The sequence below is a fragment of the Takifugu rubripes genome, chromosome 5 (genome assembly GCF_901000725.2).
Source record: "Takifugu rubripes chromosome 5, fTakRub1.2, whole genome shotgun sequence".
NCBI lineage: Eukaryota > Metazoa > Chordata > Actinopteri > Tetraodontiformes > Tetraodontidae > Takifugu > Takifugu rubripes.
Window position 1 is genome coordinate 9,825,759 of NC_042289.1, and position 26,099 is coordinate 9,851,857.

The 26,099-nt window shown below is 42.5% G+C and overlaps 1 protein-coding gene and 1 long non-coding RNA gene across 3 annotated transcripts in view; one reads left to right on the forward strand and one right to left on the reverse strand.

Moving 5' to 3' along the window:
• LOC115249866 (uncharacterized) overlaps positions 1-517 on the forward strand; it is a 47,099-nt gene extending 46,582 nt beyond the window's left edge. Inside the window, exon 3 of the long non-coding RNA XR_003888494.1 lies at positions 56-517. This is a non-coding gene — a long non-coding RNA (uncharacterized lncRNA). The remainder of the gene's footprint in view (positions 1-55) is intronic.
• adgrl1a (adhesion G protein-coupled receptor L1a) overlaps positions 1-18,021 on the reverse strand; it is a 76,477-nt gene extending 58,456 nt beyond the window's left edge. Inside the window, exon 1 of one of the 2 annotated variants that reach the window (XM_029836342.1) lies at positions 17,368-18,021. The gene's annotated coding sequence lies outside the window, so the exon portion shown is untranslated. The remainder of the gene's footprint in view (positions 1-17,367) is intronic. The other variant, XM_011604074.2, reaches the window with a different exon arrangement.
• Positions 18,022-26,099: the final 8,078 nt, after the last annotated feature.

The window sequence follows — 26,099 nt, forward strand, 5'->3', positions numbered from 1 at the left end:
AGTATATTTTGATCTTTTTATTCATTCATCTCCCCCATTTTCTCCGTGTTGGCAGCAAGCTGATCAAACAGTGGCATCTGCAGCTTTTTCCATCCCCCAATCCTCCCATAAGCCCAAAGGAAACAGCATCACAACATTTGGCCATGGCACAGAACCCTTCTGCACCTGTGGATGTTCAACCCGATCAGCATTTTCCTCGAGTTGCATGTTGCCCCAGGGACACTGAGGGATATGAGGGAGGATTTGAGAGGCGGCCTTGGACATGATTCCTCACTCTGCATGCCAGCCTGACAGTATGAGAAGACATTCGGTATGTTAGCATCAGATGAATGGTGCTAACATACATCTGGTTGGTGTTCTGCCTTTGGGCTGTGCCTGCTCATACATTCAACAAATTTTACTTCAGGCTTAAAAAGCGAGGAAACCAGGGCACTATGATTCTGCATGTATTACCGGTGGGCAAGTGTTTGATTTGAATGGTAAAAGAATCTACACACTGTAGGAAAGCCAAGACGTCAGCTATCAACTAGAAGAGCAGCAAGGATTCAAATTTGTCCTATTTTTATATCCTAAAATTTTCACAAGAACCAATCTTTTTTTAAATTCAATGCCAAACCTCTCCCCACTTTTCCTCCCATATTTATGAAACTGATGATCATACATGTCTTCTCTTCAGTCTTGAATATTGGAATCATAATGAAGGCAATATGACAGAATGTGCTATCTACTCAGAAGCTGTGGGACTGTGTTTCTATGGCAACGCTCCACCCATTCTTAAAGGCTTCATGGTGTTTAAAGCCCTTCCTGTTGACATAAAGGCAGTGGCTCCTTGGAATTATCCTCCCTGATCAATAGTACCGTGACTCTAGCTCTAAACTGTCCCAGGTAAAAACAAACAAACAAAGGAAACAAACAAAAAAAAACCACACTAGGTTAATTATCTAATTTGCTGGGGATCTTTTAAAACCCACATAGCTTTGTGAAGTGTGGAGCTATCCGTGATGAGTAGGATTGGTCAGACAGTTGGGGCAGATCAGTTTTCATGTCGTGAAACTAAACACAGGATAGTTCCATCTATTCTCAGACGTCTGGGTAATGGTAGGAAATATGGAAAGCCATAATTCAAATCTTCAATCTATATCCCTCTTTTTAATGAGTGAAAATAAAACAAAACTGTGTAAAAATACTTATAGAAGAGGAACATTTCATCCATGGTGAAACAGCAAGACTGTTCCTGCTGGTGTCCTCTGGGGATGTTGAGCTAAATGGCAAAAAAAAAAAAGCTGTCACTGTGATCGATGCAGCCCATTATTGATCACACACTGATGATCACGGTCCCCACCTCTTCTCTGTCATTATTGACAAAATCACCATTAATGAGCCTTTGTTCAGGCCTAACTATATTCTGACACTCTTTTTCACTCACAATAGGAACGTTTTTATGATTCCTAATGTGTGATTACACACAGTTCACCCATGATGAGTGTAGAAAATGTGTACCTGTACAATTTCAGTACACAATGTTCAGGGGAAGAGAAGGAGCAGCAGTATGAGATGAAAAAGGAGGCAAGAGATGAGCACTAACTACAAAGTCCCTCTTTCCATTTTGGTTCCAAAGCTTTGCTGATATGAAGGGAAAGGGGAATAGAATGGGACTGGCCTCTCTCTAAAGAAATTCAGAATTAAGGGACTGGAGGGTGCCGTAAAAAGAAAACTACATGTCCTCTTATAAGAGCCATGCTGCATACAAATGTATATGCAGGCACAGTGAAGCTGTAAGAACAGACAGTAATGGAGACGTGAGGGGAAAATACAAGAGACAGCAGCACAGGGGGGAGTCTGATGGGAAAAGACAAAGAAAAGAGGAGGGGAGCAGACGTAGGGGGGATTGAGCACGTGAAAAAAAAAGTTGCCTAAAGAAAGATGTAAGAAGCAGATCATAGAAAAAAAATAGGTTGCATGTGAAGGAAACAGTGCTATAAGGAGCATGTTGGTGAAGTAAAAAGGTGAAAGGAAAACCTGCAGTAAAGAACAGGGGTCAGTGAAAGCGGAACTGAAGAAAATGGGGGAATGACAGAGTGGGGAGGGTGGTCTTTAATCAAAATGTTTTTCAATTAATTTTACAATTAGGGCGCTGCTCGTTAGCTTTGGCGCACACAAGAGATGACATTGCTAGCAGTGCTATGCATGTCATTAATATAATGATGACAGATTGGCACTCCTGTGGGACTGTTTCAGCTCGGTGACAGCTGGGCTCCGCACACAACGTCACCTGACCAGCATGACATCACCTAACCTCGTTCAACATGGCTGCCAGGAAGGCACATGGGCAGTCCACGTTCGGTACTCCACCCACCGGCTGTGCCAGGAAAGGCAAAGACAGCGGCTGCACTGCCTTCACATCATCCCTCCCTTTGTCTTTTAATCAAGGACAAAAGACAAAAAGGGGAAAGCACACAAACTGCAGTTAACCTTTATATAAAACAGGTCCGAGCTGCACCTATACTGTATGCTGTAGCACTGTATGTTTTCTAAGCCATGTTCAATAATGGGAGGAGCAGAGCACTGTATGTGCTCCCTCTCTTTCTGTCAAACACACACATACACACACAAACAGCACACTGCTGAAACCTGACTCTCTTACACACTGTTGTCATGGCAACCCTATTAAGGGAGGACACTCAGACTGCAACTCTGGTGAAATCAGCCTGTCTTTCTTTTACGCCCCCTTCTCTCTCTCTTTCTCTCCCTCTCTCTCTCTCTCTCTCTCTCTCTCTCTATCTATCTATCTATCTATCTATCTATCTATCTATCTATCTATCTATCTATCTATCTATCTATCTATCTATCTATCTATCTATCTATCTATCTATCTATCTATCTATCTATCTATCTATCTATCTATCTATCTATCTATCTGACACACATGTATGCACCTTTTTTTACTTTCCGTGCCAGCTATTTCTATTTGTCTCCCTCCATTATATTCTCTTTCTTATCCATTGTCCTTCTCCGTCTATCCTTGCATCACCCTTGGCACACCTCTCTGACTGTCTGCCTCCATTACTTTGTTATGTTTTTATCATCTAACCTCTTGCCTTCCACTTCCCAGGCAAATGCAAATATGTCATCTCCCTTCTTAGACCTTAATCACGTTTATATGTCTGACTTTGGTTGCTCTCCCTTCCTTAACACACATACACACACACATTCCATCCCTGGTTGCTCCAGCCAGAGTACATTGGTGATTGAGGTAGCACCTCTCCTCTTGTGCCCTCTCCAATTAAAAGGGAGATTTACAGGGGAATCAGTCAGAGGGCAGCCTTGGAGGACAGCTTTAATAAGGATCCATACTGCAGCCCTCCTTTTCATACTGGCTCACCTCTCTTTTTGGAAGTTGATTTGGCATTTAGAATAAATGTGAGCTGGAAAAGGGAAAAAAAGATACATGATAACTCCTTTCTGGCAGGAACATTAAAAATTTGCACAGCTGATCAATGTCAATTTCAGGGTCCCCTGGGTGGATAAATAATCATATAAAAATGAGCTCCCAAAGTTTGGACACACGTTATTGAATTGCGTGCCTTGAAACGCAGCTGCCACATTAGTTCCAGCAGCCATCCCATCCATCTTGCTGTTGCGAGCAGTTGGTGGGCCCTCTGTGTAGCTTCACAACGTCATGATATTGATTTACGTTTGAACAAACAATGGCTTGTTTTTAAGCAAAATTCCGTAGTAGAAACACTTTTACGGTTATTGCTGTTATAGAATGTCCCTAAAGGCCATCTTCACCAATGTCCAACCAGACTAATTCAGTATAGTACCAGACCCACAGAGGATCCCCACCCTCAAGAGGAATAATCTGGAGATAAAGAGAACCATGCCTAGCAGGTGTCCTGCATGATGAGAGAAGAAGAAGACAAAAAGACAGCATGTCAGATACGGAGGGAATAGAGAATGTTAGACAACATAGAGACTGAGTAAAGGACGAGGAGGGGATTTATAGAGGAATGAGTAGAGCAAGTGTGGTATAGGCTTCATTAAAGGAGTGAGTAGGAGGTTCAAGAGATGTAAGTAGAAAGAAAGGATGGAATAGGCAATGGCTTATCCTCCACAAGGAAGTTTGCTGAGCCTGCGGCTGCAAAAGAGGGCCTAACTTTTGTCCGTCTCTGCACCTGCATGATTGTGTGTGCATCTGTGGAACTAATACTGATAAATTCCATTAATACAGACTGATCACAGAGCTGCTTACTTGGAGCCCAGGAACCATGCTCAGCAACAGCACGAGAGCTGCTTTTTAAAGTGGGGCAGCGGCAACACAAGGCTGAGAGCTCTGTGTTGCAGCATGGCTGTTATAAATATTTGAAGCAGCCATATCACTAGGCTTCTGGATGTTGTTGGGGGGTGGGGGGTGGGCACAGAGTGGTTGGCAGGGTAAAGAGACTGGGATGGAGTGGGTGGCAGGCAGTGACAGAGGCAGTGGCCCATCCTGAGGCTGGCAGCAGGCGGCTCGGTGAATGAAAGCAGGGCAGGTCATGTGTGGGTGGGGAGGCGGGACTCTCCTGCTGCTGAAACAGATGCCATGGTTGTTAGGCTTAATTTCTCCTGCCAAGGACCACCTCCCAGCACTGGCCAAAAACAAACTTAAGCACTTGTGGTCAGTGTCTGTGTTTCTCTTAGCATCAGTGCAGAGAAGGAGTGCCTTTTGACTCGGTAACAGGCTCCACCGTGAGCCGCCAGTAGGATGAACAATTATTGTTTACTTCTCAGCTCTATCCACCTTCAGTCTCCTGCTCTCTACTATGAGTCCTTTTCACACCTCTTCCATTTTTCACCAGACATCATCTTGACTCTTTCTAGTTGTTCTCTAGCCATCCATGCTACATTTTCCCTCTGCAGCAAGTCTGAGCTCTGCTGCAGTGGAAACAGAAGATGTGGTGAGAGGGTGGGGAGCACAAAGAAACTGTGAGCAGCAAAGAAAGAGCAGCATAGTATTGGCTCAGTGTTGCATTATTGGCTCTGGTTGATCTGATGAGACGATTACAGGAATACAATAGCAACAAATAACTGTTAGGCTTTTTGAAGCTCATACCCGACTGCAAAACTAACACATTACAAGCACACACATGGACACACACATGGAACCACACTGCCCAGAACAAAACCCCACACCTATAGTCTCTCCAGTATCTACTAACATTTCATAACATTCATCCATCTATCCATCCGTCCATCTTCTAACCAATATTCCTTAGTTGGTTTGGGGGTGTCTGCTGGAGTCTATCCCAGCTGCCTTCGTGCAAGAGGCGGTGTACACTCTGGATGAGTTGCCAGCTTGTTGCAGGGCTGACTTAGAAAGACCAACAGCCATTCACAATGGCCCCAACGTCTGAAAGCACAAATCCCTCCCCACAGCACTGCCCTCCCTGATGACAATCTCTCATGCACCCACAGATAATGACCTTGTGACAAATAACCATGAAAATTAATTAATACAGCAGCAAAATATTGAGTTCTATAGGCTGAGTACATTTCAATTAAGCCTTCCTATGTTTTCATTCTGAATCAATGTTGCATTTCTTTTTTTCCTGACTTCAAATGTAGCATTGTTGAAAGCTGTTGTGTCGTGTGTGTGTGTGTGTGTGTGTGTGTGTGTGTGTGTGTGTGTGTGTGTGTGTGTGTGTGTGTGTGTGTGTGTGTGTGGGTGTGTGCGTGTGTGTGTGTGTGCGTGTGTGTGTGTGTAAGGGGGGATGCACTCTGTTCCAGAGAAAGTGCAGCATGTTTTGACTTTTTAGTTACACATTAATTCAAGTATTGATCATGTTTGTGTTAAGAGTGAAAAGGGAGAGCAGGAAAAGTCAGAGAAAACCCAAGTGGAATCAATGAACACCAACAGCATTGCAGTTTTAGAGAAGCAGAAAAAACCTCAAGCATGCACACATCACTCTGCTCTGAAGGATTTTTCCTTTTGAGGTTTATATCTTTAGCACAGCATGTCTTGGGATGGCAAACCATAAAACAAACTTCAAATTCATGTCCTATTTCCCCATTCTTTTGTTTAGCTAAAGCCTGATAAAGGCGCGTAGATCTTTTCTCTACCGTCCTCTATGACCCATTGTGCAACTCACTTCCATGCTTTTGTCTATACGAGGTGAGCACATGGAAGGTCAGGGATGTGTGCTCTCCCTGAACAAATCTTCCATGAAGAACTGTAAACATTGCCAACTTACATTCATAGAAACTGAATAAGTCCTAAATTTTGTTAAACTGCAGGACTTATATATTTATTAAAACAGTGAAATGCATACTTGTACATATTATTATGTATTATACATATATATTATATATTTTCCTAAATAGAACAGAGCAAAAACTACATCAGTTTTTTTTATTGTGCTCTAAAAAGAAGCTCATGTGCATATGCATCACATTACAAATGCTAGAGTTGCTATTGTGCAGCACAGCAGTAATCTTAAACACACACATACACACACACACACACACACACACGTGCAAAACACACAATGGTGAAAGCGCTACCAAATCACGTCATGGTGTCTGGGTGGTAGACACACTTCTGAGACAGACAGGGAAAATTAAATTCTGTTTAAGACTAATCCCATTTCCAACCTCCATCTTCTGTTGTGACAATCAAGGAAATGTGTCTCAAGTGCAACATTGCAGGAACTGATTGTGAAACACGATACAGCATAAATGGTGGAGCTTGATCACCAAAGCCCCGGCAGAGACGATCACATGGTCAGACAACTACGCTAAGGTTGTAAAAAGGCCAGGCCAGAGAAAAACCAGGCAAAAAGAGGAAAAAAGACAGTTTGAATCATTTGGATAAAATGTATTTAAAAGCAGAATAGCACTATGCATCCCAAAGGAAAGATTAAATGAATATCTAATACTTTCCCTGCCTGACATCCCCAGTCTAATTAGGCAATAGATATTAAGTGTTCTCTATCTGTAACAGTACATATATTTACCGTTATGAACTTTTTCTTGGTAGACACACGTGTTTGTAAAAGAACATGAAGTGATGTGTTCGGCTCTTGTGTGCAACTACTGTAACAGAGTCGATGGATGCTCATTCCATTTGCTCATCTGAGATGATAAAGAATTGTGGAAAAAAAAGCCGTCACATAAGAAGAGACGTGTTTAAATCACCCACCAGTTTTGGAAATTTGCATTTAGTTTACATCCAGCTCAGAATTTTACATTCATGCTGGCACTCACAACCAGCTACTTGTGCATGCAGCCTGTATGTGCAGGTCAGTGTGGTTAAAGCTGACATTTTCTGTCAACACACCCATCGCTAACCCCCATTACTCGCTCACTTAGTTTCGTCCATCATGCCTCACTCGTTCATTTTCCCGCACATGCACAAGCACCCTGATCTTTGCAATCCGCGAAACCGCATAGCCCTCATGCACTTGTTAGTTCAGCAGTTTGTCCGTTTGCTCAGGCCTTGTCTTGTACGTGATGATCTCACCCACTCATTCATCGACGTCCATGGTCCCGTCCACTTGTGATCTCATCTGTTCCTCTCATCTCAGCCGCGGCTGCTGCATGCGATCTCACCCACCATCACCTGCCATTGTTTCCAGTCACATATTTTCTCTATGGTTCTCGTTCTCTGTTACCATCATTGGCAGACAGTGTACATCCAGTCTGTCCCATTAACCCCTGCAAGACACAGTCCATCACCTCACTTCTGTATACACCCTCCATTACTCTCTTTGGCTCGGAGAGCTTTTCTTCAACTGTATAGATCTTCTTCAACCACTCCAATAAAAGATTTAAGAGCCCCTTTAAGTACTAATCAGGTTGTCATCCATGCAGCCAAAATCAGAGGCTTGATAAATAAAGGCTTGTCTCTATTGGCGAGCAGCTCACTGTGTTTAAATAGGTGACACCAGAGTGCATTCTGAGAACACCAGGTCGATGCCAGAACCCCTGGGGTCCAATGAAACGGCAAACAGAGACAAGGCTTAGCACTTGCTAATAACGCACAGATAGGAAGCTTGCTTTCTATTTTTGCGGGAACTTTCCCTGGGGTTGTCCAACTATTTTTGCCTCATCATAAAAGGCTTTTACCACTCAAAGGCTTCCCACAACCTATCAGAAGTGCATAAACACAGAATCCTTATTTTCCGGCATTACACAGAGGACTAAGCACTTGTGGTGAGGGAAGATTACTATAACCACCAACAGATGCAAATCTCTTTTTCCCACAATCACATTTGTGCGATCCACTCATCCTGTCAGGACCTTCATCAGCTAATTTTCTGGCAATGTTAACTCTGCAAACTGCTTTTTGTCTTGATGCAGCAGGCTGCTGACACTCTTATATCACGTCAGTTCTTGCCTTCTACAAATATGTCTCGCAACAAAGCCCAACTCAAGAGACACATATACTAACTAATAAATGACCCGTACTGGACATTTGTCTTTTTTTTAATGCTCTTAGGCACCCAACCCAATCAATTCTCCTAAATTTTCCCATGAAACTGTTCCTCGTGGCAAAGGCGTATCCAGATCCACTTCTTTCACTTCCCTTTGCGTTGATTTTCTGCCCGTCAAGAGGGCGTGGATTTTCAGTCTCTTGTTTATCTCTTCATCAGTTTTATCTATCTATCACTAAGCCATCCGCTCTGCTGCAGTAGCCTCAGCCCTACATTAATCCCCTATCAGCCAACCAACCATCCATCACCCCGCTGTCTATCACGTCAGATCCATCATCCGCCCATCTGTCTCGTGTTCCCCATGCTCTGAGATGATCTCCTCAGAGAATCCCACTGGCGGGCAACAGAGGGTGGATGGAACAGAGGGGGAATCAGGAAATTACAGGGAAATGCAAAAGGATTACATCCTTTCCCACGGAATGCACTCTCTTCATTTGACTACATGGTTATTAACTGTCGTGTTTGTTTCTCCATAATTTGTTTGTTTTCCATGCCTGCTAATTCTAGCCGGTGGGAGAAGAGCCAGAGATTGTGGAGATAGCTGCTGGGGAAAAGGGTCATAAATCCCATGAAAGCCAGATGCAGTGAGAAACCCTGGCCCCACCTTTTCCTGCATGTTGGAGCAAGAAAAGGATACTGCAAAATGTCTCCAGGCTTAAAACAGCTCAATAGCAGAGCTCATGATGGGTCATTTGTATTTCCATCCATATCTACTAAGACCTGAAGGTGAGGGAAGGGTCACATGAGCAGACAGGAGCACAGGGCCGAGCCAATACCAACAGATTTAGAAGGCCATCCAGGCACCCCCAGGAGCAGGGGCAGTGACAGAGGAAAAAGGCTCCTATTAGGAAGGCTAGTTTCCACTGTGGGTCTAGACTGGAACCTGTGGCTAAGTATGTTTGTGGGCAGAAAGATTGCCATTATTTAACCGTATTTTTCAAAGTGTCTGTGAGGGCATCATATGCTGTAAGAGAGGATAACAGATAGATCATACAAAAGAGGATATTTTTTATTTGGTGTGATGCAGAGAATAAAACAAAGATGGAAAATGGAGTTATGTGCAGTCCCTTTTACAGACACCTTATTTGGTGCACATTTAGCGCTCAAAATAACTCCATAACACTCAGCCCTATCACTAATGTGAAGGCTGCAATGCTTTCATCTCCCTTTATGCCCAGCCATGGTGCACGGTACAAAGACACAGGTTAACACTCAAAAACCCAAGAGAGCACAACAAATTATTGATCATGGGTAAGATAATTCAATTACAAGTACTTTGGTTCTGACTTTAATTCATCTAAGATAATCCTTTTAGTATGTGTTCATGACAGCATTAATCTGGTTTTAATCATGTCATCAGCAGCAGCAAACTGTAAAGTCTTTCTGAGGGTTTAAAAAAGGTGTAAAAAGCCTGATGCCTAGCAGTACAAGTACATAGTTCCCTGATAGGTCTTTACTTCAGGTTCGACTGGTAACAATATCAATGTGAAACTTTAACAACAATAAACACTGACAGTGCTCAACAGTGTTGCACATAAAAGGTTTTACATTCCCATAAACCTCTGGTGATTGGACAATAATGACATGTAACTATAACACCTGTAACTTGGATTGCACACCATATTTCAGATAAAATGATGGCACTAATGTACATGTCAGTTGTCTTGCTGCCCTGTTGTTAAGAGCCTTCTGGAGTTTTCAGGGCCCCCAGTCTTCTCTAAATGCAGCTGGGAGGAAAAAAAACCACGTTGCTTTTTCTATAATGAACTAAACAAACATCTCCAAGCCAATGTTATACTTTCATATGCAGCTAAATCGGATAAGACAGCCGTCAGAAAGAATACTTATCTCTCCAGAATTAGCTCTAATTGGAGAAGTACTCCGGTCTCCTCTGGCTCTGTTTGACAGATACTATTCAATCAGCACACCGGCGGTGCCCGCTGCTCCAGCCCGACAATATTTGGTCTGCAGCTACAACGCATATCGCTGTTAAACAATCATCCTCACCAGCTGTAGACATCAGAGCAGAGTACACAGAAAATGCATGGAATGTATTTTGTTTGTGTGTGGATTTGTATGTGAGCGAAAATGCCCCAAAGATTAATGCTGAGCTAGCATGTGCTGAGTTAGCATGTGCGTCATTTTATAGCACATTGTCATCGTGTTTACCTCTACATAGAGGCTGTGCATTGTAGAGCTATTTCTTCTGCAAAAAAAGATGAAATCAGTCTATTACTCTTGTTATTACTGCTTTAAAACTGTGAGGTGGGAAAGGAGACAGAAACCTAAATGTTCCCACTACACCAACCTGCAATATTGTGTACACAATGAATTAATCAGGTCTTAGACAAATAACTGAATAAATACTGTGGATAACCAGATCAATAATGTACACTCAATTCATCTGAGTTCACAGAGGTGTCAAATTCTGCATAGTTCCATAGCCCACTGATTAAGCTGGCACCACATTAATTCAGTAAATCAATAAAACCAATCTTTCAAATAAATCAAGTCGCTAAAGCCAATTGGAGGCCAGAAACACATTAAAATTCCTTCGTTCCAACCGCATATCTATGTCAAGCAGGCAGCGTGCTGATTTGCTGCGTGGATTCCACAATTTGTGGAATGAAAATGATTAATCCATGAAACAATAACCACAGTGCCAAGAAGACACATGGTAATTCTATAATGATCAAAGACTCAATTAAATTCCTTTCCATTTTGTTCCCTAAATGCCTGTGCACGTGTGTGTGTGTGTGTGTGTGTGTGTGTGTGTGTGTGTGTGTGTGTGTGTGTGTGTGTGCCAAAGTCCATATTCTCCTTGCAAAGTTTGGACATTTTTGGGACATTTCAGCCAGTCCTTACAGCTTCAAAGGACTGTTTGAGGGTTAAGACGTGGTTTTAAGGTCGAGGTGAGGATTGGGATCAGGTCAGACCAAGGTCAAGGTCAGGTTTAAGGTCAGGGTTGGGGTTAGAGGTGTTAGGGTTAGGGTTAGGCTAAGGAGCTGTGTAATGCAGCATGCCTATGAAAGTCGTCACAAAGATAAATGTGTGAATGTGTTTGTGTAGGCATGCGTGTCTGTGTGCACGTGCGTCTGTGTGTTATTGAAGTGTGAGGTGAGCAGAGGTTCAGCTGTGGTCTGGTCTGGCATTGTCTTTTAGGGTTACTTTTAGTTCATATTGTAGCAGCTTGGTGGGCATAAAAAGATAAAATGGCTGTCCACGATGATGACCAAGCAGCCTGCTCAGCACGCACGGCTGTTTTATGCAGCCTCGTCACAATGTTGCACCTGGATGCCAGTGATTAATAACTGTATGAATCCAGTGGAGGCTCTTTCATCCTCCCATACACGGTATCATTGATATTATTGCAAACGTGTGGCAAAACATACTAGTGTTACCTTAAAAGTGTTTTTGTTCTGGCACGTTTTCTAAAATTCAAAATGTAATATAAAAAAAAAGAACAACCTCCATTGAAAATGCCCCAGTAAAATCTTTTGATCAGTGTTTTCATGATAAGACCTAATAGTTAATGCGACACTGCATTGGGGAGACGCTTGACTCCAGCACCTCCTGCAGCTTTGGTTTTGATTTTGCATCTCTCAGCCGATTGTTTTCGTCTCCTATTCATTCGCACTTGTGCCGGAGAGGTGAGAGGATGATACCACTCGCAGTGATATTATTTTCCTGTGGTTTTTGTACCAATGTGCAGAGGAGCAGAGGGCATGATGATTGGACTGGAGCAGCGCAGGGCTGCCTCAGGTGAGATCTGTGCAGTCCCAACATAATTATAATCTTTAATTAATCCACTCTGGATGCCCCCCTCCCCCCTCCCTCTTCCCCTCTCTCTCTTTCCTAAACTTCATTGCCCTGGGTGTTTAAGGGCTTTTTCCATCATGGTGCAGCACCTCCTCCTTTCTGCCTCATCTGGCTCTACCTCCTGAATGCATTATTCTCTGGGTGTTTTGGGGGCTTTTGTAGCTGTTTATGTCTGTATTTGCCCTTTCACACTTCTGTGTAGTAGCTTCACTTCCCCCCTCATCCTCCTCATCCTCTTACTTCCGCCCTCTTGTCGCTGCGTCTGACTCTCATCTCGGTAGACGGGCAAACAAACAGCTTTTTTTTTTTTTTGTGAGTAAGACACGCAAACACGCGGGCGCTCACAGTCACGCCACTACAACACCAACAATAGGGAGCGCTCCCGACACCAGTATAAATCCACCAGAGCCGTCCTCTGTGGAATGACTCAGGTGAGTCCCAGGTGAGAAATTCTGCTTGTACAGGCGAGACAACCAGGTGCACAAACACACAGACTAAATTCCTGTTTATACACATATCTCTCCTTATTCTGCTGCCTCATAGCAAATCTTGTATGATCAGAATCTAAGCTGCTAGCGACGGAGAATGAGAAATGGATCACGTGCACAGCAGAAGGTAGATCAGAGTCCTGCAGCACCCGATGAAGGGGCCGTGCGTGGCGCTGGGCTGAAGGTAATGAGGACAGAGGTGTCAGTATTGATGCTGCAGGAGACGCGGTGCCAGGTGTTAAGAGGAGCAGACTTTTCCTGCCATTATCACTCAGCCTGCGAGCTGAGCCAATTAAAGGGGCTCCTCTGAAACTTTGGTCCGTACCCACAGTCAGCCATCAGAAAAACATAAGGATTGACCAGAGAAGCTGGCAGGTCAATCCATCCCGGGTTGCTTTTGTCTGCGTGCTGCTTTTCAGATGAACTGTTGGGGAAAAGTGATGACCATTACCTGAAGGACCAGTTATAACTAAGGGTGTAGATTGGATCTTCCTTTTGCTTGTCCACTCGACCGCTTCAGGGTCATGCTCTTAATGTGTTAAAGTTATTTAACATTGAAGTAGAAAATGAAAGCCTGCACATAAATAGGCTACCCTGATTGTCGGCGCTCAGCTAAGATCATTGACACCTTTAGAGTTGATGTCGTAATGTGTTTTTGAAACTGCTAAAAAAAAACAAAAAACAGGACACTTATAATCATTTTAAATTCTGACTTGTAGCCTTGGAAACACACTAAACCATGTTGAGCAACAACAACTGACAAACGGGGCTGATGACAAGAATTTGAAGTTGCTTTGAGCCGCATAAATAGGGAAATCAGAACCGCTCAGGAGGGCAATCAAAGCTGACAAATGCTGGTTAGAATGTGATTGTTGGAACTACGGCGGTGTTTTTAAAACAGCAATTTAGAGCCCCTTTGCTCCAACAAATCTGTGTAAGAAGGAATGAATTGCTGGTGAGGCTGATTGGTCACATTGATTAGGCATCACTGAGTCTTTTCACTGCTGTACACCAAGTCGTCTCAGTCGATAGACACAACCCAAATACACCAGGCACTCAATCCAGTGTGTTGCTACATGGGCCCATCCAGCTAATTTAACACCCACTCCATTTATGAAAAAGAGTCCTTATCGATTTTTTTTTCTTCTGTCCATGCACTCTTGTTGCTCCTGTTCAGTTTCGACACGCCGGCGCCTACACATGCTCAAGGCTGGCAGCAGCTGAATTAAATTAATGTGTGGTAAGGTTCCCATAAAATTGGTTTCTCATAACCCACACCTTTAGTCTTTCTCAGGATGACCACAGAGCTGCGAGCAGCACTTAGATGCTGCTGTGTGCCGACATCCACGGCGAACTCGGGCCCAAAGGCCACAGGCTTCAACACGCATCCGTCACAGGCGCACCTTTTACATGGATTGAAAACAATTTCCATTAGTTGCCAATTATTGAACCGTCAGCTCCTGGTACTCTGTATCCTCAGCTTCTAATTCTAAATTTATTTAAGCATTTATTCAAAATAAAAAAGAGACACGGTGCACAATAGGAACTTCAACATCAAGAGGCATATTAGCTGATTGGTGTTTGGTCTAAAGAAGTAAAACACTAAATAATACTGTCATTAAAGTCATAAAGGCTTTCATATCCAGACCAGTCTGATCGAGCGCATACTAATCCGATAACTGCCAAAGATGGGTACTTATTGTTGGCGATGAAGGAAATCAGAAGGGGGGGAAAAAGATTTGAAGACATTTCAGTCAAATTATTTTGGTTTTCAGTGAAAAACCTTTTCCAACACACGACAGCGAGACGTGACGGCTGTTCGACTGACTAAAGGCCACATACGTGCATTCCACAGCAACGCCCGCATTGAATACGATGGCAAAGAAAAGAGCACGTTATCAGGAATACTCAAGCTGCAGTCAGCGATTGGCATCTTCGGCTCATTCTAATAATAGCATCAACTAATGTGTGTCCATTTTCTCAAAAATGTCAGCCAGTGTGTAACAATAAGAGGAAGCTAAATGTTACTGTAAAGGTCAGAAGCACAAAGATGCTCTCATAAACATGACTTAGATGCAATGTCAATACGACATTTTGAAAGATAGAAGGAGTGTCTCATCTCCCTAAAGGGTGTGTCGAGTGGATTTTATCCATAAAGAATCAAGAGAATTACAATAAACCATTGTTGACCTCAGATGTGATTATTTCAAATTAATTTCGCTGCACCACGCCGATGTTCCCAAACTTGCATAGCGGGTAGTTCTAATCATTTCTGGGATCCACATCAAAAGGCAATGATGGGATTTAGAGCGTGTGTGTGTGTGTGTGTGTGTGTGTGTGTGTGTGTGTGTGTGTGTACAAGTGTGTGTAACTGTGTGCATCCATGAGCGTGAGCGTGCTTTAATACATGTGTTGGAGCTTGTGTACTAAGATATAAGAGTTAATGTTTTTTCTTTTTTTAAAAATGCATCTCTCTTTTGCCAAAGGGTTGAGTAGATCCTTGTTTTCCCCAGCCACACATTTTGCAATGTGCATATGCAAACACATTTTTTTTAAACTCCTATAAAACCCAATCAAAAGGCTGCAGCATCCAATATATTATTACACCACATCTCAGTGTGTAACCTTTGAAAGAGAAACTACATTTTCTTTGTTTTCGAGAAACCTTAATGGAGCTAACATCACCCGATGCAATTAATCACAAATTGACTCTTAAATTCTGAATATAACTTGTGTATTTTGGAAGGCATCACAATTACGTGCACAACATTTAGAAATTAATTTTGCAATTTTACCCCCAGATAACCTGCGTAGAGTCAGTTAAATCAAGTCTGAACACAGACGTCATTCCCTCACTGATATATAAAATTGAATATTTGTCCGATTAATTAACGGCCTGAGGCCAATATCTTGATAACGGTGCGTTATCACGATAGCAAAAGCTTCAAATATCACTTCACACTGGTGGATTTCTTCAATCAGACATTTAAGCTTCCCTAAAGGTGGAAAACATCACAGGCCCTCTGAAGCTCACGTCAGTGTTCTATTTTCAGCTCTTTTATTTATATAGTCATTAAGTCTACAGGAGACACACATATAGTGGCCACAGCTAAGACACAAAATGTTTGTGTGTGTGTGTGCACGTGTGTGTGCGTGTGCACGTGTGTGTGTGTGCACGGTACTTTTTGAGTGCATATCAAAGCAAGAAGCTGTATCTGCACAGACAGTCGTATTTTCTTCACATCTAGCACAGAATTAAAACCCGTCAAGTACTCGGCGAAGCTCGTAATGATCATTAATGAAATGCTAATGCCTGATTATTATTCTCCACCCATTGAAAGCTAAGAATAATTTTATTTCGGCTAGTGATGTGACACACAGACAGGGGGAAATAAATCCCTCTGTCTTCTCAGGGAGGGTGTTTGGCAGGGAACCAGTTCCACGTCTGGCTTTTTGAATTCCCACATAATACAATCAGACAGTTGCAATATTGCTGCGTTACCACCTGAAGAATTTCAAATTCATTCAGCCCCATTAGAATAGTGGAGATGCCAATTTTTCCCCAAGAATTGGCAGGACAAACACAATGCACCCCGGTGAAATAAAGATAGATGCTTACCAGACGAAAATAACTGTTTTCAGCTTCCCCCCACCCCTTTTTTTGAGCCTCTATCTCAGGTTCAATTTTATCATAACAAAGCAAGAGGACAAAATGAGATTTGATTTTGTCCATCATAACTACAATGTAGGCTTTTATTATTGAATTGGGAATTGGTTCAGCATAACAATATAGTGAGCAGAGGCCTGAGTTTTAATCAGGTGAGCCCCTCATCATGGTGGGGTCACATTAGATGAAATTTGAATGTGAGGTTTTCTGCTCAGGTTTTTGCTGTTGTGGAAACACGGAATTCACATGGAAAACTATGTTCGGCGTGTGTGTTTGGGGTTTCGGGCGTGTGGAATCTAAGAAAAGTTCGACGGTGAGAAAGACTCAAAAGTCTTCACGCAGAGCAGGTCTGACAAACGTAGAGGATTAAATTTGGACCTGAGGACTGAACAAAGCAGTCCGTCCAGGTTGTGCGTCCAAGCTGTGCATTTTGATAGATTTCTTGTGTTCCTGTTAAAAAAAAAAAAGATGTGTACTAACCGGAATGTGGCTCCTGTTTAAAGGTGTTCAAACACTTTTTTTTTTTCAGAAAATAAGTATTCCAATATAAATATATATATTTTTAATTACAGGCATTAAGATACACATATTCTGACTTGCATTATTCCCCGTTTACATTCATTTGCTTCCAGACTGTGACCGTTAATTAAAATTTACCAATCCCATTACTGTGCAGGTTTCCAGCGTGCACTGGGAGCCCTCATGCCGCCAAATCCGACCCGGTTAGAGCATCTCACATGTCTTTTACATATAATGACTGTTGTTGGCGCATCGTGGACGACCTCCCGTCTAAATTATCAATAAATATATCTGCTGACGCGTCTCAGCACCTCGCGCATCCTGATACTGGGCGCCAGCGCGGTGCCATTATTGTCGCACTGCTATCACGTGTATTAATAGGTGGACTGTAAAAGCTCCCTACCTTGATTTCTCCAATCTCCTTGTCTTTAATTGCTCGGTGCCTCATTCATTCTGCTTCCCTCCTCAGTCGCGTCGTTCTCTCCTCGCTGCTTATCACTCGTCTGCTGCTCTCTGCTCCCGTCTTCGTGCGAATGCATACGAATTAAACATTTATAGCCTGCTATCTTACAGTGGAGGGAAAAGATGGAAGGGGGAAAAAATCCAGCCGACTGTATGTGCGATCAAGGAAAACACAGACGAGATCCTCACGGACGTCGCAGATTTCCGTGAAAACGCGCCCGTGTGGGCTTCAAAATAAATAACAGTGTCATCGCTGTCATGCTCGAAACAAGACAACGTTCGCGTTACTTCGAGGTTAAGGTCAGATTTTAGTTGGCGTTTTCTCAAAATGAAAGTTGTAATCTTCCGTTCGACGCGGAGATCAAATACGCCACCGTCGCTAAACGCTCGGCTGAGAATCTGACGCGCATCTGCTCGCAGCCCGTTTCTGCTTTACAAAGTCTGTTCTGTTCGTCTTCATGTGGTCTCGAAGAAAGAAGCCGGCTGGTCTGAAAGCAGCAGCATGATTTCAGGGAGTCTGGCCAGGCGATCTGCGGTTATCTTGTGCGCTCTGACGCACCGAGTGGATGTGACTATATAGTTTGCCTCTTCGTCGGCAGGCAGCGCACACTCTCATCAGGACCGTTTTTTTTTTCTTCACACTGCTGTTCTGCATCAGGCACCATTACAACGCGCACATTCATCACTGCCGTTCACATATCTGGGAGCCCAAAGGCAGCGTTCATGCAGTTTTTATAACCTCTCCCGAATAAAGGCTCGGAAATGTGCCACTTCTGCTGGGCTTGTTTGATTTTGTCTTCCGCGTTCTCTGAGATTTCCCTGCAAAATAGAGAATGAAAGAACTTTTTTGACTTTTCCCCAATCAGCTCAGTTGAGTTTTGCATTGTTTGACAGATGCTTAACAAACACAAATGATGATGTCTCGATACCAACTTTTAGCCTTTGCTGCTTTTATTCAGAGGCACAGGTATGTTTGGCTAGCACCAACAGACCCTCTTGGAATACTGCAAAATATACTAGCAGTATATGCTAGCAGTACATAGAAAAGGTACGAGCCTGTTCATGTGTTTATTCGGCTGTGGAGACATGAAAGCAGGCAGAAACGGTGCCAGGATGTCAATCTGACCCACTTCAGGTCACCTTGCATTTTCCCGCCCGCTGGACTAAATTGTTCAGTTACGGTCAGTTTTACGGGGAGCCTGTCCAGCATTTACTTCACAGAAAGTCAAATGTTTTTCATGTGTTTAAAGGGCCTGCAGAAGGCTGAAAGTACTGCAGATTTGGGGATTGGCTTCAGTGTTAACAGTTTCTCTACACAGTGGTGTGAACGAGTGTGTGCCCCTCTCTCAATTCTTATTTTTTAGTTTCAGATCATTAGACAAATTTGAATATTAGACCAGGATAACACAAGTAAGCACAAAAGGCAGTTTTTGAATGAAAATCTCAATCGCCCTGCGTGAAAAAGTGATTGCCCTCTAAACCTAATAATTGGTTGGGCCACCCTTAGTGGCAACAACCGCAATCAAGCGTCTGTAATGGAGACTATTACAACGCCTTGGAGGAATGTTGGCCATTCATCTTTGCAGAATTGTTGTTATTCAGCCAAAGTGGAAGGTTTTCAAGCAAGAACAGCCTTTTGTAGGTCGTGCCGTGGCATCTCAATCGGTTTCAGGTCAGCATGTTGACTAGGACACTCCAAAGTCTCCCAAATTGTTTAAAATTCCCTCCTTGCCAAAAAGTGCTAATTTGGGTTTATTTGGGGCAGGTTTTGTTTCCCTGGTGACCAGACAGAAGGCCACACCGCCAGATGAAAATATTTAACTTCATAACCCACAATAATTGCACCAGTGCACAGTGCACGTTGTTTTTTCCTCTCCGCTCTGAAAATGCCTTTGTCACTTTCTATTATGATAGCTAATATTGGCTCTATTGAATGGGGCTCCACAGGCCTTTGCCACTTAGCCTTCTGTCACACTGTACCTGCATTGTTATACTGCTCTCCAATCCAGTCAATTGACCTTCATGGGCTGCCTGACTCATAGCACCAATAAACATCTCGCACAATGTATTTGGTGGCTGAGGATGGTCACACACCCCCTGGGATGTTCTTTAGGTGTTTTTCAGGCAAAGTCATCGAGCACTCTCCGATACTGTACAAGGAGATATGAGAACCACTTCTCAACCTCTCAATCCAGTACAAAATGTTGACATATATATGGTATCCGCTGTTGCTTTACTATAGTCTGAGATAGTTAAAACTGTGGTCTCATAGCAACAGTAGTGGGATAACGCACTGCACGTGATTAAGTGTTGATCGGTGCACTGAACGCCAATGATTTGTTGTGTAATTTGGTGCACTATTCTGTTATTTGTTATTAAAGAGTACAGTAGCTTCTGTTTGATGCAAGTTATGCAGGATTAATAAAAGAATTAAGAATGTTGATTTAATTTTTAATAACCCTTTCTCATTGCATTTGGAAGCCGATGCATTTAAAGAAATCTGTTCATTCCCAGTGTTGTTTTTTTTTGTTCTATTATAATTGTTTCTATCCAAATGTGGTACAGATGTTGCCATGACTTCCGTGTGTGGTTTTGTCACAGCTGCAGTTCTGAGACACAGCTGTTTATTCTCTGCCTCTGAATGCAAAAGGCTGGTAAAGTCATTTTAAAATGTTGGTGTCTCTCTGAAAAGTCTATTAAATTTCTGGCTTCATTCATAACACTGAATCTAGTTTATGAATATATAAAAAATAGATTTCTTATAAATGTATTTATGTTTGATGCTTTTGGACCAAGTCCAAACTGCCTTAAGCTTTATCAGGTGTGGTGAGACGGGCGGAACACCGTAACTAAAGAGATTGGCGGTGGTCTGGGAAGATAAAGCAAAGTCCGTGTAATGAATTTTCACTTTGTGCAAGTTGGGGGAAAAAATGGCCTAGAAAGAAAAAAAATGTTTAATTAATCCAGAATATATTAATTGTAGTGGAGAAAAACAAAATATACATTTCAAAAGATTAGGACGATTTTATTTTTCTTAAATAAAGCCTTTTTTCACCACTCTGCAAACAGGCATCCTTCCAGGTTATGTTCTGAATGTCGTGATGCCGCACAGCATGCAGACTTGAGCAAGAGTCTTCGTGAGGAGAAAGAAATAAGTCATGCAGCTGGCATATTTTAATTTGTTCTAGCTCATGTTTGATTAATGCAGTTTTTCATCATCGACGCTCATGTTTATGCAGCACCTTTATTTACATAGCACCTTGCCCTATTTGCAAATAGCTCCCATATTTACAGTTATGCATCTTTTTGTTTTGACTATTATCTCGTATCGCTGATTAAATAAACACATTTTCCTTCCTCGAAACTGAAAATGAAAATTGCATACTCAATAATCACAATAATATGAGTATTTAAAACCGGGAAAACATATTTAAAGGATCAAAAAGTGTATATGAGTGATGATAGGTCCATCGCTTGCTTATTTAAAGCCTCATTAAAGTTGAATTGCTATTGAAAAGATGATTATCAGAGTCACAGCATTAATCAACCTGCTTTAGTTAAAAAAAAACCCAAACAATCTGTTGTTTTATTACATGAGTAAAGTCAATACCCTCCTGATGTATGAACTCGATAGAAACTCCAGCAGAACCAACATCACTGGAGGAAATATGTGTTATAGTCCACGTCTGCCCTTTATGTGCAGTGAAGTTGAGCAGAAATGTCTGTAGGCGTAGATACGAGCACAGTAGCGGGAAGGGAAGCCGTATGGCATTTCCAGGAGTAAAAGGGAAGGGAACAAACCAATAAAAGTCAAATAAAGCCAAGCAGACATCAGTGTGTGGAGCCAAAAAAAAAAAAGGTTTGCGTAACACCTCAGCTTTTATGTGGTAACCCCGTGACCACCGGAGCATTTTCCCATCATGCTCTTACCATTGGATGGACGGCAAAAAAAAAATCTCTTTTTTGTCTCTCTCTTCTTCTCGTCTCTTTCCTTTTCTCACCCACTCCCTCAATCTTTATTCCTTTTTCACTCACTGGATCTATGTTACTCTTTTTTCTTTTGCAATACGACAAAGTGCTCTTAGTACTAATTGGTGTATTAACGCCATGCTGTGGGTGACACAGTTAGAGAGAGGATGTCAGAGAGAGAGAGACATTTGGGATGAATATGGATGAGGAAGAAGCTGGGTTAGAGAGAAGCTCTGGGGGAGGCGAGGCAGAGTCATTCAGCGGGAGTGAGAGGGAGAGAAAATGGGAGGCCAAGGTAAATCTTTTCAGCTACACAAGTGGTTAAGAGCAGCAAGGCAAAATGACGAGTGAAGAGGGAAAAAGTAAACCATCCAGTAATGGCTTGTTGGGGGTTTTTTTTAGTTTTTTTTTCTTTAGTTGGCCTTCTCTGTATCCCATTCTATCCTGCTCTCACCATCACCACTTTCAACCCAATTATCCACTCTCCCTGGCGCCACTGGCAGCATATGGAAATGTAAATTGCAGCATTTTATTCCCTCTTTTCTTTCCAAGCTGTGGACGCTACGCAGCTCTTGAGGAGGAGAAGAGTAGGAGGAAGAAAAGGAAGAGCTGACAAACAAGTGAAAACAAGGGAGCGCCTTTGGTCCCAGTAACTTGTCAGCATTACTCGATCAGATATCCGAGCCCACCCACGAAAGAAACTTTAGCAGACAGGTTGATGTATGCGGCCACGCACATTCGTAAAACCCAAAAAGTTAGGAAGCCCTCGCATCAGCTCTGACATTCCATTTACAAATGTTCTAAGATACTGGACACTTTCAGCACTGTTAAATTGAATTGAAAGCATATATAGAGCCATATATGCACACACTCCCTCTCAATCTGCCAAAATCACATATTAAATCTTATACAGAGACTCAGTTTTAACACACCTTCCTCTGGGCTCCCGGGCCTGTTCTCAGACTGGGGCGGGATGTAAAGCCTCAGGCTGCTGAAGATCGGCTGCAGCTGAGGATGCAGAAATCAAAGGTGCTGATCTCCTCCCGCGCTCCTGACACCCAGACACGCAAGGCTGATTATTCAGATAAGCCCACTATCCTCCGGGGTGGGGGCAAAATGGAGAGGAGTGTTTTGTTCATTATCATTAAGATCTGGCTTTTCCTCTGTTCACATCTCTCCTCTCCACATGCTCCTATTCCGCCCCCGGAGTGCTGATGAAGCCAGCGTCTTAAATCCACAATTTGCTCAATTATTTTCAATTATGCTGCCTTCACTGTTTCCATCATCGCTCCAAGTTTGGTGGTGAACAGAAATCACGTGTTTGACGTGATTGACAGTGTGGGCCAATTAGTCTGTACAGTAATTACAGCTGATTGCTGCCACACAGACACGTTGGAGGTCCCTCCCACAGAAGAACGCTCCTCCACTCCTGATCTCCTCCTCACCAAAACGCAGAATTCCCAAAGGCTTGGTTGAAAGTCTGCGCGATTACACAATAATACCCTTAAATATATTTGCACAGTCCTTTCAAAGTTGAGACGTGATCTTTTATTTTCGAAGTGTTCCATATCTGCGCTGCCTTTAGCATATGAACTTCAAGGTTGCGATGTTTCAAGGTTTCATAAAAACTCCTCAGCGGCTGGTGAACAGCTTTTCAGACGGCAGGCAAATAACCTGCACAGAGTCGGGTCTCCATTTAAAAGTGGATTTATTAACATGAGCACAGCATTGTTGGAGTTGTCTCTGCAGCAGTTTACACCTCAAGATCTAATCACTTCAAATGTCAAACAATGAAATCCTTCTGTAACGCTGAGACAAAAGTGAGAAATGCTGTCTGTATTTTCCTTCCAGACGGCTGCTTTACTGATTATCACAGGCAGTCGTGGAAATGTTCTCCGTCATCTACTCTATGTTTTTAGAATTGCTGCTGCAGATTTCTGTTCCTCATTTGCCCTGCAGGAAACACAGGCCACCATGACTAAATTGCCCTTTGTTTGTGACAAGTGGGCTGCTGCTGAAAGGCCTGGTTACTCAAGAGTCCCTCAATAACATTATGGGCCTAATGAGTTTTAATTGGAAGGAGATCTTAACTTGCAGGCCTAATTGCATCTGATTAAAGACAATATTAGTTTTACTGCTGGCAAATTGGTCGGGGAGGGTGGGTGCAAGGCAGGTTTGGCAGGATCAATGATGTCCTTGTGGAAATATTCTAAATATCCTCCAACTGGTGATGAATAGATGGGATAAAAGCATCGCAGGCCTGGCCAGATGAAGAAATATGCAGCATGAAGGGACAGTGGGCTAATGTGGAAGTGTGGGTGGAGACTCCCAGTTAAAATTCACTCCTGAACCACACTTTGTCTCATCTCCACATGAAAGGCACAGTTTTAGAGTGATAAATGAAGTGAAATATCAATGGCTCAATACCTCACAGAATGGTTGTTCCATCTGGTCTACTTCCCTTCCCAGGAGCTCAGATAAGTGTGATTCATCTTTAGATAATTTTAAGTATATCGTGGCGTGCACGTCTATATGTGTGAGTATTTTCATTGATAGCTAAATTAATATTTGATCCTATGAAAACCTCAACTTTTGAGAAAACAATTAAGACGCTTTTATTCAAGGAGTTGGCTGCATTTTAATCTAAATATCTTTCTAAATCTAACTGAACTTAACTTTATTGTTTTTCCTAAAAATATCTTTCACTTCTATTTTGAGACCCTCCAAAATGTCCAGAGAATCACCCCTAAAATGTAATAAAATGATAGCACTGATGGTTGGAACAGTGTTTAAAAGGTTCTGGTTGCACTGGGAGGGCACACGTCCTGATTATGGAGATTGTAGTGACATCAATAAATAATTCAATGATGTGCATGTAGGCATTGTTGCAAGGCATTGCCCTTATTATCCATACACACCCATTTACATAGACAACATGTGCACCTATGCCTGCAGACACTGATTACGTGAATAAGCATGGAAACACAAAGACAATGCTGCTTTCTCTCTATGCCACGTCTATAAACATGCTTTGAATCGGTGGTGATTTAATGCCAGACACCAGAGAGTGTACTAAATTATGCTTGTATGAGGCTTCATTTCCTCCTCTTCTTAAGTACTCGCTTAATTGCCATTCTCACCTGAGCAGTTGTATAATTTCCTTTATTTTTCTCCTCCTCTGCCCAGAATATGAGTCTATAATGAGCTGTGGGTGTCCCCCAAAGCTAAGCCTGGCGCCTTGAAATAGGTTTCACTAATTTACCAATTAGTCATAAGATACAATTAGCGTGCAAGTTCCCCGAGTCCATGTATGCCCCCACCACTGGCCTCCATACTCTGACTGTTCAATCTCTGCAGCGATCATCACTCTATTACTCTGCTCATCCTCTTCCACTCCTTTGTTGAGCTTCACTAAAAAAGAAGGTCCCACCTGCACTTTGGATATTACTCTATCCCTATGTGCCTCAGAGGGAATCGGTAAGGGAGTGGGAGTGTTTGAATATGTCTACGTCCGCAGCTCTGGGTTTCTGTTTAAGTGCAGCTGGGACCAGTTTCACTGACCAGAAGGATGAGAGCTGAGGAGGGGAGTGGGCTGTCTGGAGACTACAGAACTTATGAGAACAGAGACAAGTTACCAAAGTGAAAGTTTGCTGGAGGTGCAAATCTAATTTATGGTTGGAGAACAGAGTTGTGTTTCTCGCATTGGTCTGTTGAGCCATTAAAACCAAACCTCAGGACAAAACAAGATGTATATTTAAAACTACGTCAAATATCGAGGCAGTAGAGCTCCATCGTGGATGTTGTGCTGCGTGTGAGGCTCTGCTTGATCAGCTATTAATGTGTGAAAGATGACTTATTAATGCAGTTCTCTGTCAGGACAACGTCCTTTAAAATGTCTTGGAATTATAACTGATTCAATGGCTTTGCAATAAAGGCCATTTGATGGGCAGATAAAGAGTCCACACTTCAATATATACCTGCCCTGGTTATTGCACTTTGGCATAAATTGCTGTGTTAAATTTTTTAGATGACTGCAAAAAGTTTCTAAAGACAGTAGTGGCGTGATATGGTCACTTCTTTTTCACATTAGATTTCTCTTCATTGGCAGAAACTGAGGCTAGAATTTTGTCTATTGTCATTGCTATAAGCAGACAATGAAGAGTGCGATCACACCAAAGATGTTTGGAGCAGTGTTCTCAAACAGTGGGACAATGGTTCTTTAAGACGGGCTAGAACACAGCAGTCAATCATTCTTAAAGGGAAATGCAGCCATGGAGGGAGGTCTGACTTTAAGATTTTTAGAACAATTGTAGGATTTCACCGCTCTGAATAACATGTCTGGAGGATTCTCTTGTGTGTGGAACATTATTGTGTGAAATGTTGTGATTCATTCAACACTTTTAACTTTAATACTACTTTATAAAGATTTCAGAACCTGCGGTTTACATTTAGAGGAGGATCTTTTGATTTCCATTCCAGGCTAATAAAATAATAATGATAATATGTGCAAATGCGCTTTCTAACTACACCCCTGAGGAGAGGAAATAGTAAATCTGAATTCAAGCACAACCAGTTTGTCATGTGGTCGTCATGATTCCCATTAGAACATTCCATCATAATCCATTTGGATTATTGCACACAGCTTTAGCCATATATTTTCCCATATTATTTGTGTATGCTCGTGTATTACATATTAAAATTAGG